The sequence below is a fragment of the Pectinophora gossypiella genome, chromosome 9 (genome assembly GCF_024362695.1).
Source record: "Pectinophora gossypiella chromosome 9, ilPecGoss1.1, whole genome shotgun sequence".
Lineage (NCBI taxonomy): Eukaryota > Metazoa > Arthropoda > Insecta > Lepidoptera > Gelechiidae > Pectinophora > Pectinophora gossypiella.
Window position 1 is genome coordinate 12,332,297 of NC_065412.1, and position 14,189 is coordinate 12,346,485.

Sequence of the window (14,189 nt, forward strand, 5' to 3'; positions counted from 1 at the left end):
CATGCTTCGATGTTATTTATAGAAGGGTCAAAGTTAGACACATAATAATGTTGTGACTTCGCAGGTTGCATGTTCTTAATAGCCTGCATCAAAGCATGTGCTAGAGTAGATGCCTCGGAGCACGGAACGCCTGACGCCACGGATGGATGTCGTTGCGGTGTTTCGGGAGGAACCGGATTTGGGCCGCGTATATCACACGGGCTTTTACGCGAGCGGTGACGTGACCTATCACGGGTATTATTTCGTGTATGACGCCGACGTCGTCGTCGCGAACTACTACGTGAAAGTGATCTCGACCTATAGTAGGTGCTACTTCGCGAACGATGCCGACGGGGACTACGCACCGAGTCGCGCACGCGGCGCCTAACCCGACTACGCGAACGTCTCTCAGAACCGTACGAATCTCGTCGATCTCGAACACGTGAGCCACTTCGCGAAACACTCCGTTCAGTAGTTAAGTTACCTCGCGAATAACTACGCCTGCGGTCGCGGGATCTAGTCCGCGGAACTCGCCTGCTTCGAGAACTACGTCGCTTACGCGACCTACCCCGGGTGTGTTGCCGTTCACGGCTACGGGATTCGTCACGCACCATAATCACCACACAAACACAAAAATAAATTCAAATGGACAGTTAAAACACTAATAAATCAAGTGGGTAATCGTCACACTATTTGATTTACTTATAACGATTTTCTTGTTTTTGTTTCAAGTGGGCTAACAAGTTCTTTATCCCACTTCTGATTTTAGTTTCAGAAGTGGAAATAAATTAAAAAAAAACAATTCTTAACAAAAACTTAACTTTTAATGTTTTTAACAATAATTTATTTCAAATAAAAACGAAAACTGATTACAACTTGTAATGAATTTAAATAACAAAATGTAACGATATCACACTTGATCAAATATTTACAAAAATAGCGAAAAATAGAAATAGCTCACGTGACCTTAACAACCAACGGAGATACGTCCGAACACCTCGAGCGCCGTCAAGCAAATGGCGTCTCTGGTTCAAGCTCTAGCTTTATATAGACGGTGCAGGGTAGGCCGGTAGTATAGAGGGGGTGTCCCTTACAATAAATATTCAAATCTATGCAAGCCCCAATTATACCTTTAAAAAACCAATATCTAGATACATAATATATAATACGTTTATGGGTAAAAACATAAATAATCTTATTTATCGGTTCAGCAATTTTTCAGTTTTTTACAAAAGGTTAACGTGTATCGAACGAGACTTTCGATATTTGAGCATATAAATACATTTGAGCATATAATGGCGAACGTTTTTAAACCTAAAAATGTTGTTAGATGAAAATATTTAATTTATTTTTAATGGATTCCTTTTTTCTTTTGAAATATTGGTGATTCCGTTTGATTTATTTACAGAGCCAATATTGCAATGGGAATTCTGGGTAGTATTAAAATGGTAAAAGATTGGAAATTAAGTTTTAGAAGGATTGAAACATTTTTTACCGAATCCATACTCATATTTATTTTTTAAATCTACAGGATTATGGAAATTAAATAAACTACGATCAAAGAATTTACAGATTCAAATACTGTGCGTTCTTGAATCAAGTATAGATTTGGGTTTCGCTATAATTTTTCGCAAATATAATCTACTAAATAAATATAAGCACCATTATGCTGATTTCAGTACTCAACATTTAATGTTATTTTAAGTTTTACCTGTCATTTTTTATCCGCTGAAATAGTACGTACTCGACAGGCATAAAATGTATAGAACACACGTCAATTTTAGGCAGAAATCTAAAACGACGCTCTAAAATTTTTGCAACGACGTATTCGTCGATGTCAGGTTATTACCCGACAGAATAAGTTGACAGCATACCAGCGAGATACCTATGTGATTTTATTCATTCCCTCATTCTTTTTAAAATTAACAGCCGTCAATTATCCGTCCATTTTCTATTCGGTATTTTTGGATAATAAAATGACATGTATAAGTTATATTAAAATTAGATGGTGTGTACCAGAGTCAGAACCAATTTAATCTTCTAAGCTGTTAATAATAAATATGTACCTGCGCTGTAAAGTTTGCAATCAATTACAAGCTGTAGATAAAATTCTCAAGCAAACAGTAAATGCTGTTTACGTGGCATAATATATATTTTTTTTATTTCTAATATATATATTTTTTTATTGTCGCAATGATTAAAATGTGGCGCCCGTTTGACGCGCAATCTAAGCAAATAATAATTAAGCCGTATTTGTAATTAATTATTTTATTACTTTGAGAGTAAGTAACATTATTATATAAGTAAAGAAAGATAAATGACGATTGTGTTTTTGTGTTCTTGACCCTCACTTTGAGGTCACAGGTTCGAATCCCAGCATAGGTCTAAACCAATGATTTCCGAATTTGTTTTCGAATTCATGTTTTCAATGGGTTGGTCAGATCCGTAAGTTAACAACAATGTACAACCACTTTTGATTCAAGAATTCCTGAGACGGTTCTCTGAAGTATAAACTCAGAAATTAGAGGTTTACGCAGTTATTATCATAATTAAAACACATAATACCACTAAAGTCTCTTTTGTAACTATTTTTTTTATTTTGGTACCTACAACAAAGTATTTGTATTCAAACCGGACTTGTCAAATCTATAGGTTAGGTAAGCGGAACCTGTGAACATGGAATCGTTAGGGAGATGATTAAAGTATTCGTATTTGTAATATCGGGTTCTTACCGCGTTAAAAACAGGGATATGACACTCAATATTTCAACACTATTACCAGTGCTATGAACATCTTTTATTTTAACCCGGTAAAAATCCGGTACTAAGTGTTTTAACTTTTGTCTTGACTTTGACTTTTATATATTTTTGTATGAAGTATGAAAATAACGTTATACCGTCTAAATATACAACGGAAGCGCAAAATGACGGAAACGGAACTGAAAGCTGCAAAATCGCAAGTTCTTGGACTATTTCCTGACACACAAAGACTGTTGCAATTGCGGAAAATTGTGATTTCAAGATTTTCAAGCTGTTATTTTCGAACAATTCAAACGTAAGTATGAAATACAATACGAAATATGTATAGAAACTATGCGTGCTAGGCCGGAACCAATTGTTTTTATCTGTACCTAGAGGAAAGGTAGGTAATGCCGAAAATAAAAATGTTGCGAAGCATTATGCCCCGCTCGCCATTCGCCGCATGCTTCGCAATGTATACCTTCATATTTTATTATTATTATTTACCTCGTGTGTTCATAAGTTTTAAGACGAGATATAAAAACTTATTTTATCACTAAAGAATGCTGGCAGGTAATTTTATACTTTTAAAAATTTTGAACTTGGAATGTTGGGAATATTTAAGCAGTTTCTTTTTTATTTTATTTTGGTATTTATTTATGGCGAGGCATGTGCTACGCACGCATTCGTGTATCTTGGTTCTAAATACAGTGCAATGTTTTAATCCGAATTGGTTTGTATTAGTAGCTAGAGAGCATTTTTCATTCGTTTCTCGCATAATCCTTATTCAGGCTTGTAGATACGCGTCATAGACATTGCAAAAAAATATGTAAAAATAAACAGCACGGCGTGCAAGGCATGCGCTCGCAATGTTCGTATCCGCTTTAAAGCTTCCTAAATGGACAGCCATCCTGCTTGCAACAGCTGGCGCTCCCATCACAGTTTACACGTTTATGCTCTCGCGTGCGACGCGATGACTATAGCGGGCTTCGACTAATAGCCGTAGTCGTACGACATACAGGGTATTTGTGACAAAAAAAAAATAAATACAAAAAATAAATTCCACTTGATAATTAAAACACATAATAACGGGTTCTTACCGCGTTTAAATGGGTTATGATAATAACCGCGTAAACTTAAAACAATTCCACTTGATGTCAACTCAGAATCGTGGCCTGAACCGTCCCCATAAGTATTCGTTACAATGTCACTAACACCCATAACTACTTGTATGGCTACCCGAGTACTCGTACGAGGTGTAAATGACATCGTAACGAACTCAGAATCATGGTCTGAATCATCCGCCTCAGTATTCGTTACAGTAACGAAAACTTTGAGGGATGAGTCAGACCATGATTCTGAGTCGATATCAAGTGGATTTTTCCGTCGCAAAAATCATGTATTTTTCTTAGTTTTTTAAAATTATTTTCAATTCTATACTTTTGCGACGGAAAATTCCACTTGATATCTACTCAGAATCATGGTCTGAATCATCCCTCAAAGTTTTCGTTACGATGTCACTAACACCCTGTATATAGAGCGTTGGCTGCGACTATTAGTTTAAACCCGTTGTACACTACACAATTTAATCACATAATAACAAATGAAAATACGCTAGTATTTAATCCTTATTGGGACGGGCAGAGCTACAAGTTAGACGACATTTATACAGCCATAATCATTTCTGGGTGGTTAAAACGGCCTAATATCCTATCTGATATTTGTTTGCATTGCGCACTTACTTTTATTTGCGCAAATTTCAAATTGTAATGTTGCTTTCTTAGATGTGGCCATTTTAACCCCCCTGATCCGAACATGAATTCAAAAACAAATCATTGGTTTAGGATGGTGATGGATTAGAATCCTGGGATTTTTTTTAAATTTATTTATTTATTTGGTCAACCAACGGTAAGTACACACTGATACATGGTTACAGTTTGCAGTTAATACATATAAAAACTAAGCGCCTTGCCACTTACAGGTGGACACAACAAGCACTAATACTTTAGGTAATTACAAAATTAAATTAGAGTTAGAAAAAGTAACAACTTCAACTATTAAAAAGTATCTGTTATGGATAAAACAGTTTGATTCGAGGAACAGATGTGGGATTTCGCAGTGAGAGTCATGTATCGTGTTAATGTATTATAAGATTACACACACCTATTTAAGTACGTTTATGTTTTAACACAACTGGCTCGAGCATTATAGACGGTGATGAAGTGTGGGTACTTATACTTGCGATTTATGTACCTCTGACTACAACATTGGGGTATAGACGTGTCGTGAGGTTATGTTATGTATTATAAGATTTACGAAACGTGACCGGAAATACGAATGGAAACGGACATTTTTAGCACTCTATAGAGAACGATAAAACCAATGAAATCCGGTACTAGAAGTTAATATCTCAGCTTTAACGTGACTTGAAAGCAGATCTCAATAGGAGATTTGAATAACAATGGACTATGATTTCAATCCGTTGAAATATTTCCGCCAGAAGTAGACCGAGTGCAGACCATTTCCAGACCTATTCGTCATAACAATGACGAAGTCCTATTAGGGTTTTATTCTTATACAGGTTGTTTAAAGGTCTTTAGGTCTTTCAAGCTTCATATCTCCACTTCTGACCAGAGGGAGTGGTGTTTCAACGCTCCAGGGATGCTAGGACGAACAATAAATTCCCTAAATAGTTTATTTGACTCATCTCCCCTAGCATTGTCCCGTTTTTCCCAGGGTCCGTTTAACTAACCTGAAGATTTGACAGGATATTCACAGAAGCGACTGCCAGTCTGACCTTTCAACCCGCGAAGGGAAAACTTGTCCAATACTGGTTAGGTCACATGCCTCCGAAAATGCATTTCGGGCAATGTGGGTTCCCTCTCGATGTTTTCCTTCACCGCTGAGCACGTGATAATAATTTATGATCTAACCATGAATTAGAAAACAAATTCGGCAAAAGTAGATGGGTTAACGACTGTGCTGGGATTTGACCCTGCGACCTCAAAGTGATAGGCAAACTTCTACCAACTGGGCTACCACAGGTCGCAAATAGTTTATTTTAATATCGTATTTGTATTTTTATTATATATTGCATGGGCCTTAGTTGCCTGAAACAAATAAATAATGGACGTCGACTAAATTCTAATAACCGGACTAGTAGACAGACATGAATGTGAAATAGAGATATGAATAATAAAATACCTACATAGTCGGGACTTTTAAGGTTTTCAGAAATTCATACGCTATTAAAATTAAGTATCCACCGAAAATTCTTGGGTGTATTGGAATATATTGCGAGCGAATATTGCTTTTGCTAAAAGCAGTTTCACACTATTCGATATAATATCATTATAGGGTGATTCGTTAACGAATTAATAAAATGTAAGTACTTAGGTGAGATACTTTATATTATACGCACATGCTTCGGGACATGTAGTAATAATGTAAACACCGACAGATGGTTCAGAGGTTCCGAGTTAGAAATCTCGGTGGGGACTTTATTATCACAAAAAATACTTTGTGTTCCCTAGTTTGGTTAGGATATTGTAGACTGATCACGGTATTGTCCGAAAGGAAGATGAAAGCCAAAGCCAAAGCATGCTTCAAAGGGCCCACACGTAAGTATGTAGTCGTTACAAGAGCCATGTCAGGGACCGTTGGCGGCTCAATAGTAACCCTGACACGGTTTGGTGAGGTCGGTCATTGACCTCACAACTCACATGAGAGCAGAAGAAACATGTTGTGTTTAGATTACCTGTATCACGGTTCACTTTATCCATCGCATATTGGTGTAGTGTTGTAAGTATGTCTGGCGGTAAATTGGGCGATACAAGGTTGTAGGAAGTATGTAAACGAGAAAGTGCTAAACCCCGCATGGATTACGATGTCGCCATAGGTGTGACAAAATGTCCCGAGCTTTTATCAGTTAGACGTGTGTCCTTTCTACGCATCCATGATTATCAAAGCCTGCATTTGTCACATCATCATAAACACGAGTAGTCGGTACCGAAAATGTCGATTCGGATAATGTGAAAACGCTTCATCAGCACAAATTTTGATCAAACACTTTGCAAAATTCAAAGGAGTGTTGCAAACAAAGAGGCTATTGAAACTGATGAAAATGTAACGTCAAATAGCAAGAGTGGCAGGGCATTATAAGGTGGAAAAATCCATTTGGTTTCGACAGATTTTCTTATCTGAATTCCGTTTTATTATTTGCCAGATGCTCACTCCGTCAGCTACGATCGTTTTTGAATATTTATTCAAGTTATGGTCATATTACTTTGTAGTTTATTGTTCTTAGAGTGTGGCCACACTACACGTTGTTCTGCATATAAAACGCAAGCACATACCACACACTTCGTTGGATCTTGGAACACAGTGTGTTGAAATAATACCATTATCACGACGCCAAATGACTATCTGTCGCCAATTGCCATTACATTGTAAATAAAATGAAATTAAATGATCCATTCAATAAAAACGGATCATAGTACTAGAAAAGAAGATATACGGCTGTAGTTAAGACCTCCAATCTACCCTCCGATATAAAACTACTTTAACAGGTGTATACAGTTTTGGTAAGTAAATTAAATTTAAATAATAATCATAGGATTTAAATTTATTTAGTTGTAATTATTAACAACACACACAAACCACTTCGAGTAGATCAGTTACCTATTATTTCAACACTTCAGTGATTAATGAACTTGTTTGCAATCTTAATAGATTTATTGAGTATAAACTAACGATTGATAGATAAAATACTTTATTGAATGCAACTTTTTGCCTCTTCCTTTATGATGCGAACAGCAAAGGACTGGAACTGTCTGCCGTCGCGTCGTCTATTTTTCCAAGTCGTTGTAATCTGGGAGTCTTCAAGGCTAGAGTGAATAGGCATTTGCTAGGTAAGCATGATCCACCCTAGACCCCATCGTCACTTACTATCAGGGGAGATCGTGGTCAAACCGCGAGCATTATTTAAAAAAAAAATAGACATAAGATACAGAAAGGCACAATGTTACACAAAATACAATGTTTATTTATTTATTTATTATGGTACATCAACAGCAGTACATACACAAACACACAATATAAAATACACATAGGAAAAGTTCCGGTATGCCTGCCAATTATAGACGCACACAACACTGATAATAAAAAGTATAAACTAAAGTTAGCAATGTTTATATATTTACAATATTACAGTAACATAGTATACCTACAAGCGATGCAAAAAGATGAATAATTATTTAAGTGATAAACATATAATTTAACTAACTATAATTTTGATATAATGTTAAAATCTTCCATACCCCCTCCGGTTGATTGAGGGGAGGCCTGTGCCCAGCAGTGGGACGTATATAGGCTGTTTAATGTTTATGCATGTATGTATGTACATTTTTTTTGAAATGTTCACTATTTTTGGACATTTTATAATCTCACTGGATTTATTATTAAAGAAACGGTTCTTAAAATTTTACGTTGACAATAATTTTATTTTAAGTTATATCTGTCATTTTCTTATCCGCTGAAAAGGAATGGGACGGGTAATCGACAAGCATAAAATTTATGGAACACACGTCAATTTTAAGCACAAATCTAAACCAACCGTCTAAAAATTTTACATCCGTCAATAACCCGACACAGTTAAGTAGACAGCACGTCAAACGGATTGCATACCAGCAACGTACCTTTTGATTCGCCCGGGTTATTCATTCATTTACTCATTCTTCCTAAAATTAAGAGCTGTGAATCATCCGTCCCTTTACTTTTCGACGGATATGAAAATGACGGATATAACTTAAAATAAAATTAGGCGGTGTCTGCAGGAATCGGGGCCATTATAATAATACAATGTATGTTGACATTGTTACTGTAATGGCCGAATAAACTCTTTATAACTGAAGAGCACCTATATGATTGCGATTGAAAATTACTTCACTGACAAATATAAAGTTCGGCTTAACAATAAATATTTGACAAAAAGAGTAAGACAGGGTAAGTTGGCACAGGGAAAAGTGAATAATTATTATGGAAAAAGATGCACAGATTATATGGTTCCAAAAATCTTTAATGAAATAGACTGGTTAAGGGAGGATGTCAAATTATGTAGCACCGCTTCGAAAAAAATTAAAATCGTTCTTGCTGGGAAGTGGCGGAAGTGAATGTGGTGTATTAGAATCGTAGTAAGTGGGACTCCGTGGTCTGCGCCAACTTTGTTAAATTGCGTAATGTCACAATTGAGTGCATACGTCGCCAACAAACTGCACTGCAGTTTGGCGACATATTTAGCTTTAAGTAACTTTTTGTACATTTTTTTTACTTTGAATAAAAAAAAAATAACAAATGTCAAAGAAAACTTAATAAGCATTGTTATTTTTATATAACTATATTCTATCTTCACTTACCAAAATGAGAATAGTTTTAACAAACCATTATAAAATTTTCGTATACAAAAATCTTTGACATTTTAATATTACATTTTAAGAACTTTAAAGGCTTAGATATTTTCAATAAAAACAACTTTTGATTGGATTGAAATATTCTTGTTTTCGTGTAAAGTTATTCACATTTCTTTGAGTTCTAAAATATTTATATCGTACTTTTTTATTCGCATGCGATGAGTTTATTAAACCCAGGAGGCCTAAATGAGTAAAGAGGTCGTCGTGACGCCAATGATACCATTTAAGATGAGTGAACGTGAAACAACTTATGTTAACTAACTCTATAATAAAACGTAAATATTAATAACATACCCAGTTATAATCAGTTAATATTACCATAAATGTCACTCTTACTGCGAATACTACGAATTATAATAAGTAATATTATTAAAATCCAATACAGAAACTAGTCTTTCAGTTTACGCTTCTCACGACTCAATCTGTCTTCACTTGTTTTTTCTTCGAAGTCCCAGACGGAACACCCGCCAAACGTTTCTTTTTTTTTAAAGTGACGTGACGTTCCTTTTGTGAAAGTGCCAACACTTATGCGATTTGTGAAGGCTTCTCGTGGCCTGTGTGTCATCTCTTTTCAGCAGAGCGATTCAAACGTCTGAGTAGCTTTTATTAGTTGATTGTAGGTCTGCAGATGGTCAATGCTATTTAGCTCGGACAAAATAGCCGTCAGGGCACTTACCCACTAATAAAATTCGGACGTAGTGTTAAAGGGAGCTCAGATGGGCGCTCGAATTAGGTACTTCTCTAGTCGATGGGTTAAAAAAATTGCGTCAACCTTACATGAATGAAGCAAGTGCTTAAGACCTCGAAATGCTAATTCTCACATATTGCCACTTTAATATTTTCTGCGATATCAGTACAACAAGTGTTTTTTGGGTAAAATTGTTCTTTACTTGTTGGTTTTTTAATTAAATCCTGAAGTTTATCGAGAATCGACTTCAAGAATTACGTCGAAAATTAATAAATAGTCGATAGTCACAGTGTTTTCTTCCAAATATCTACAACTCTGCCTACCCCGGGTATACAGCGTATCATGCTATGTGAAGACCAAAAAATACTTAAACGAAACCTTATAAGGTTTAAGGAATTGTTATTTCAACTACGGAATCCTTGAAAACAGAAAGGCGACAGAAATCCCACCCGTCGAAATAGGCAAATGTCGTATTATGTTCGGGCCGCACAAAACGAATCTAGCCAATATATTAGCATACACGAGCCCTAAATCTTATTAGAATACTATTTCCTACAGATAGAACATCTGTGATTTTATTACATTTTCGTATGTTATTTATTCATAGTCTTGAGTGAAACTTTTTTATTTGATATAATTATTAATATAATCTATATAATTATGATTTATTTTTGTTGGGATTTTATTTTCGTTACATATTACTGAAATACGCTTTTAAAATTAAAATATGTAGTATAGCAATATTGCAGTACCTACCTACCTACCAATTTCTTAAATCATCATCATTATCACTAATTTAAGAGTCAGGCTCTTGTAGTATTCTCCATGCTACTTTTTAGGGAAAAATAGGGCAGTAGTTTCCCTTTTGCCTTCCGCCCCGCAGTACTCTGTCTGACGCGAGTGGAATGGCGCCCAGAGTTGTCTATTTCAAAGCCGTACTAGGACTCCTGTCCTCCGCCAGTGCTGACAGTTACTGTTGCCCTCTGTCAGGTTCCAGTTTACAGTCCCTGAGTCTAATTTCTTAAATATTAAGTTATAATGTTGAACAATTAATAAAAATATTAGATAAATCGTGCCACTGTTTGAGTTATTTGACGCAAAGTGGTAATATTGTTGAGTCTGATTGGGCTATTTGCTGCAGGGAACGTTTAATAGACATAAACAGATTGTAATCTGGTACCTAATCTAGGGACCATTCAGTTAGGATTGAATGCTTGAAATATAATTTAACAATGGATAACATTGTCCCGACGGAATTCTACTAATATCGTAGTATAGTATAGTATAGTATAGTATAGTATCGTAGTATAGTCTAGTATCGTATTATTATAGGAGTAATGTTTGCCAGTCTATATTTTTTTACTTCCAAGGAGCCGTTATTTTGAGGTCGCGGTATTCGAATCTAGCACGGGCATAAACCATTTTACAATTAGTTTGGAGGACAGCAGCGCGGTAAACTTATCTATCCGAGAAATTTGTTTCGGAGGTATGCGTCCTGAAATATAATTGGGAGGCTTTTTCCTTCAGGTTGCAAGGTCAGAGAAGCTTCTGTACAAAACCGGACCTGTCAAATCTTCAGTTTAGGTAAGCGGACCCTGTGAAAACAGGATAACGCTGGTGATAAAAGTTAGGCATTAGTAGATGAAGCTTTAAAAATATTCTAAATGTTCTCTATATGTACAATTAGATGTCAGCTTAGGGCACGTTATGTTCTCCTCGCAAAATCATTTCTCGGCCCAAATGGGTTTTTACCGACTTCATTTGAACCATACATGAATTCGAACAGAATTTAGGATTTAGTGCTTGAAGACCCTGACGCGAGATTCCTTACTATGTCCTTACTTACCTTGCGATGGAAATACGTGTTATTATAACTGGGTTATCACGACTACGCTACTATACTCGTAAATACGTTTATAAAATTGTACAATTTATGCCAAAAAACATACATAAACCGTTTCCTACTAATTTCCATATTTCATCGTTTACGATCCGTTCGTATCCGTGAAATTGAATAGTTTCGGCTAAAGCTTTCGTGTAATTCGCAAAAAATATGAATGTTATGTTCGAGTGAACTATTTTATTCAAATGGCAAGAGATAATAAATGTATGGGAGTATAATCATAGAATAAAGAATAATATTACGTGTAGAACGGCAACTCTCCGCACCGCACCAACTCGAATCAGGCGCTGATCTCATTTGGGTCTTACTTCAGTCATAGAATAAGGAATAATACTATATGTACCCCCTCCGGTTGATTGAGGGGAGGCCTGTGCCCAGCAGTGGGACGTATATATGCTGTTGATGATGATGATGATGACTATATGTAGAACGGCAACTTAAACTCTGAAAAGGGAGTAGAGAATTGAGACAGACATTCCAAACATGTATATAAACCATCGATATTTACACATACCGGAATACTAAAGGTGATTGTCAATCACCTACGTATCCAAAGCTCTTTCAAAGGCGAACTGTAGACCTATATACGAGTATACAATAGGAAACTGGATCAGCGACGCCCTAACAGCTGTTACAGCTAAGCACAAAACTACCTATTACAATTATAATCTAAATAATGTACTTAACGACTGCGTTCATTGCCTAATATATTGTTAAGGTAAGGTTTTAAGGTAGTAGTTAATATAACAGAATACAACAGAGTACAATTTGTAAGGTATATTAAGGTAGTAGCTAATGCAACAGAGTACAATTCAACTCTCCGCTCCCCACCAGCGTCTGAGATAGGTCCTTACTGGAATATAGTTTAGACTTGAATCGTGAAGGCTGCGTGCGGACAGTTGTTTTTATTTGTATTTAGTTTACATGTTCGAATTTTGAAATCGGCTGCTGACGTTCTGTCATCGGATTCAAATATTCATTTTTAGTAAGCTTAAGCATTTAAGGAGTAAGGTGGAGAGCGCGCGGAATTTATCTCGCTCGCACTTACGCAGGGCACAGGGTTATAATGAAATTTTTGTATGGAGTGTCCGAGGTGTGATTTTGGTCTTTTAGACCCACAAGTATGTTTAACTGCAAGTTTTCATGACATTTAATTTCGTTTACTTTTATATTGCTGATTCCTGTACACACCATCTGATTTTATTTTAAGTATTACCTACCATTTTCTAATCCACTGAAAAAGAAAGGGACGGGTAATCGACAGGCATAAATTTTATGGCACACGTTAATTTTAGGAAGATATTTAAAAAGCTCTTCCAACATTTTATATTGGCCAATAACCCGAGAGAATTAAGTTGACAGCACACGTTAAATCAGTTTAATATGAGCGAAATGCATGTTTTATTTCCACTTTAAAATTAACAATTGTCAATCATCCGTCCTTTTCCTTTTCGGCAAATACTGATGAAAATGACAGGTATAACTTAAAATAAAATTAGGATGTGTCTGCAGAAATTGGGGCCATTAAGTATTTCATTTCATGATTCATACTGATAAGTTGCGACCAATTAGTGAATACAAATCCGAGGCAAATTAGAATAGAATAGAATAGAAATAGTTTACACACATACACACACAGTAAAAGAAGTCACGTCAAAATAACCTTAATGAATATATTGATAAGATTTGAATTTGATTACATCACCAAAATAGAGTGAGGAGAGATCGATCAAACAAAAAGTAACAGTCGGCAAAATTTCGACCAAATCAATTCACTTGGGTTAAACTTCGACGGTCAAGAGAATTGCGAATAATTCACAGTATAATTTTCTATAATTCGCTTTTTTTAGTGTATTTTTTTCTTTTTTTGTGTTTGTGTTTAAGACTGCGGCACACCAACGGCAGGTCTGAAGCAGCGCAATTTAAATGCGAGTCCGCGCGTAATACGAGAAACCATAATAATAAAAATAACCCTGACATCAGGGTAATCCATCTGACAACCAACACGATAGAAGAAGAAGAAACTATAATGAAGCGCGGAACCCGCGACCCTTTCCTTAATTTTGTGGCTGACCTTACCTTTAAACTCTCCACACACCGCTTTTTTTATGACGTGACTTATCGTAGATTTGCCGCAGATGGCATTAACTACTTGGCCGGAACCACACACCGCGATTGTTGCAAGTTTGTATGAAAACGCACCGCGGCGAAACTTTTGTGTGAAAGTGTTAAAATGTGGTCATTACGAAATATACTCTGTAAAGTTCTTTATTGGTAATGTAACATTTGACTTTGTTACTTATATTAGCTTACAAGACTTTTATTAAGCGTAGACTAGTGCCCAGTTGTATAAACACTTTAATAGATTAATTATCCTAATTAATTTGAAATTGTGCTCAAGTTATAATAAATTG